Genomic DNA, 4,320 nt, shown 5'->3' on the forward strand with positions numbered 1-4,320 from the left:
AATTCTCTACAAAAAAGGTCTCTTAACATTTTGCCATAGCTCGCTTCGTTTCCGAGATATTTGCAGATTTATCTCAAGGGAAGGGGCCTGACGGACATATTTCGAGATATTTCTTCTTCTTGTTGTTCTTCTTCTGCACAGTTAAGCTGGAAGTGGCATTTGCGGCTCGCACTAGTGCAGAGTTATCTCAACGAAAGGGGCCACGGTGTTTCTGTATCTCTATTATGTTGGTGCGGCTTCGGAACTTTTAAATATCTTGATATATCTCGAGAACTACGCGTCCGATCAAAAAATATCATAGAACATAAAAAGTAGGAAACTTAATTCTCTACAAAAACGGTTTCTTAACATTTTGCCATAGCTCGCTTCGTTTCCGAGATATTTGCAGATATATTTCAAGGGAAGGGGCCTGACGGACATATTTCGAGATATTTCTTCTTCTTGTTGTTCTTCTTCTGCACAGCTAAGCTGGAAGTGGCATTTGCGGCTCGCACTAGTGCAGAGTTATCTCAAAGAAAGGGGCCACGGTGTTTCTGTATCTCTATTATGTTGGTGCGGCTTCGGAACTTTTAAATATCTCGATATATCTCGAAAACTACGCTTCTGATCAAAAAATATCATAGAACATAGATTGTAGGAAACATAATTCTCTACAAAAAAGGTCTCTTAACATTTTGCCATAGCTCGCTTCGTTTCCGAGATATTTGCAGATTTATCTCAAGGGAAGGGGCCTGACGGACATATTTCGAGATATTTCTTCTTCTTGTTGTTCTTCTTCTGCGCAGCTAAGCTGGAAGTGGCATTTGCAGCTCGCAATAGTGCAGAGTTATCTCAAAGAAAGGGGCCACGGTGTTTCTGTATCTCTATTATGTTGGTGCGGCTTCGGAACTTTTAAATATCTTGATATATCTCGAGAACTACGCGTCCAACCAAAAAATATCATAGAACATAAAAAGTAGGAAACTTAATTCTCTACAAAAACGGTTTCTTAACATTTTGCCATAGCTCGCTTCGTTTCCGAGATATTTGCAGATATATTTCAAGGGAAGGGGCCTGACGGACATATTTCGAGATATTTCTTCTTCTTGTTGTTCTTCTTCTGCACAGCTAAGCTGGAAGTGGCATTTGCGGCTCGCACTAGTGCAGAGTTATCTCAAAGAAAGGGGCCACGGTGTTTCTGTATCTCTATTATGTTGGTGCGGCTTCGGAACTTTTAAATATCTCGATATATCTCGAAAACTACGCTTCTGATCAAAAAATATCATAGAACATAAAAAGTAGGAAACTTAATTCTCTACAAATAAGGTCTGTAAACATTTTGGCATAGCTCGCTTCGTTTCCGAGATATTTGCAGATTTATCTCAAGGGAAGGGGCCTGACGGACATATTTCGAGATATTTCTTCTTCTTGTTGTTCTTCTCCTGCACAGCTAAGCTGGAAGTGGCATTTGCAGTTCGCAATAGTGCAGAGCTATCGCAAAGAAAGGGGCCACGGTGTTTCTGTATCTCTATTATGTTGGTGCGGCTTCGGAACTTTTAAATATCTTGATATATCTCGAGAACTACGCATCTGATCAAAAAATATCATAGAACATAAAAAGTAGGAAACCTAATTCTCTACAAAAAAGGTCCCTTAACGTTTTGCAATAGCTCGCTTCGTTTCCGAGATATTTGCAGATTTATCTCAAGGGAGGGGTCCTGACGGACATATTTCGAGATATTTCTTCTTCTTGTTGTTCTTCTTCTGCACAGCTAAGCTGGAAGTGGCATTTGCAGCTCGCACTAGTGCAGAGTTATCTCAAAGAAAGGGGCCACGGTGTTTCTGTATCTCTATTATGTTGGTGCGGCTTCGGAACTTTTAAATATCTCGATATATCTCGAAAACTACGCTTCTGATCAAAAAATATCATAGAACATAGATTGTAGGAAACATAATTCTCTACAAAAAAGGTCTCTTAACATTTTGCCATAGCTCGCTTCGTTTCCGAGATATTTGCAGATTTATCTCAAGGGAAGGGGCCTGACGGACATATTTCGAGATATTTCTTCTTCTTGTTGTTCTTCTTCTGCGCAGCTAAGCTAGAAGTGGCATTTGCAGCTCGCAATAGTGCAGAGATATCTCAAAGAAAGGGGCCACGGTGTTTCTGTATCTCTATTATGTTGGTGCGGCTTCGGAACTTTTAAATATCTTGATATATCTCGAGAACTACGCGTCTGATCAAAAAATATCATAGAACATAAAAAGTAGGAAACATAATTCTCTACAAAAAAGGTCTCTTAACATTTTGCCATAGCTCGCTTCGTTTCCGAGATATTTTCAGATTTATCTCAAAGGAACTGGCCTGACGGACATATTTCGAGATATTTCTTCTTCTTGTTGTTCTTCCTCTGCACAGCTAAGCTGGAAGTGGCATTTGCAGCTCGCAATAGTGCAGAGTTATCTCAAAGAAAGGGGCCACGGTGTTTCTGTATCTCTATTATGTTGGTGCGGCTTCGGAACTTTTAAATATCTTGATATATCTCGAGAACTACGCGTCCGATCAAAAAATATCATAGAACATAAAAAGTAGGAAACTTAATTCTCTACAAAAACGGTTTCTTAACATTTTGCCATAGCTCGCTTCGTTTCCGAGATATTTGCAGATATATTTCAAGGGAAGGGGCCTGACGGACATATTTCGAGATATTTCTTCTTCTTGTTGTTCTTCTTCTGCACATCCAAGCTGGAAGTGGCATTTGCGGCTCGCACTAGTGCAGAGTTATCTCAAAGAAAGGGGCCACGGTGTTTCTGTATCTCTATTATGTTGGTGCGGCTTCGGAACTTTTAAATATCTCGATATATCTCGAAAACTACGCTTCTGATCAAAAAATATCATAGAACATAGATTGTAGGAAACATAATTCTCTACAAAAAAGGTCTCTTAACATTTTGCCATAGCTCGCTTCGTTTCCGAGATATTTGCAGATTTATCTCAAGGGAAGGGGCCTGACGGACATATTTCGAGATATTTCTTCTTCTTGTTGTGCTTCTTCTGCGCAGCTAAGCTGGAAGTGGCATTTGCAGCTCGCAATAGTGCAGAGATATCTCAAAGAAAGGGGCCACGGTGTTTCTGTATCTCTATTATGTTGGTGCGGCTTCGGAACTTTTAAATATCTTGATATATCTCGAGAACTACGCGTCTGATCAAAAAATATCATAGAACATAAAAAGTAGGAAACATAATTCTCTACAAAAAAGGTCTCTTAAGATTTTGCCATACCTCGCTTTGTTTCCGAGATATTTGCAGATTTATCTCAAGGGAAGGGGCCTGACGGACATATTTCGAGATATTTCTTCTTCTTGTTGTTCTTCTTCTGCGCAGCTAACCTAGAAGTGGCATTTGCAGCTCGCAATAGTGCAGAGATATCTCAAAGAATGGGGCCACGGTGTTTCTGTATCTCTATTATGTTGGTGCGGCTTCGGAACTTTTAAATATCTTGATATATCTCGAGAACTACGCGTCTGATCAAAAAATATCATAGAACATAAAAAGTAGGAAACATAATTCTCTACAAAAAAGGTCTCTTAACATTTTGCCATAGCTCGCTTCGTTTCCGAGATATTTGCAGATTTATCTCAAGGGAAGGGGCCTAACGGACATATTTCGAGATATTTCTTCTTCTTGTTGTTCTTCTCCTGCACAGCTAAGCTGGAAGTGGCATTTGCAGTTCGCAATAGTGCAGAGTTATCGCAAAGAAAGGGGCCACGGTGTTTCTGTATCTCTATTATGTTGGTGCGGCTTCGGAAATTTTAAATATCTCGATATATCTCGAAAACTACGCTTCTGATCAAAAAATATTATAGAACATAAATTGTAGGAAACATAATTCTCTACAAAAAAGGTCTCTTAACATTTTGCCATAGCTCGCTTCGTTTCCGAGATATTTGCAGATTTATCTCAAGGGAAGGGGCCTGACGGACATATTTCGAGATATTTCTTCTTCTAGTTGTTCTTCTTCTGCGCAGCTAAGCTGGAAGTGGCATTTGCAGCTCGCAATAGTGCAGAGATATCTCAAAGAAAGGGGCCACGGTGTTTCTGTATCTCTATTATGTTGGTGCGGCTTCGGAACTTTTAAATATCTTGATATATCTCGAGAACTACGCGTCTGATCAAAAAATATCATAGAACATAAAAAGTAGGAAACATAATTCTCTACAAAAAAGGTCTCTTAACATTTTGCCATAGCTCGCTTCGTTTCCGAGATATTTGCAGATTTATCTCAAGGGAAGGGGCCTAACGGACATATTTCCAGATATTTCTTCTTCTTGTTGTTCTTCTTC

Source organism: Osmia lignaria, unplaced genomic scaffold (genome assembly GCF_051020975.1).
Source record: "Osmia lignaria lignaria isolate PbOS001 unplaced genomic scaffold, iyOsmLign1 scaffold0013, whole genome shotgun sequence".
Lineage (NCBI taxonomy): Eukaryota > Metazoa > Arthropoda > Insecta > Hymenoptera > Megachilidae > Osmia > Osmia lignaria.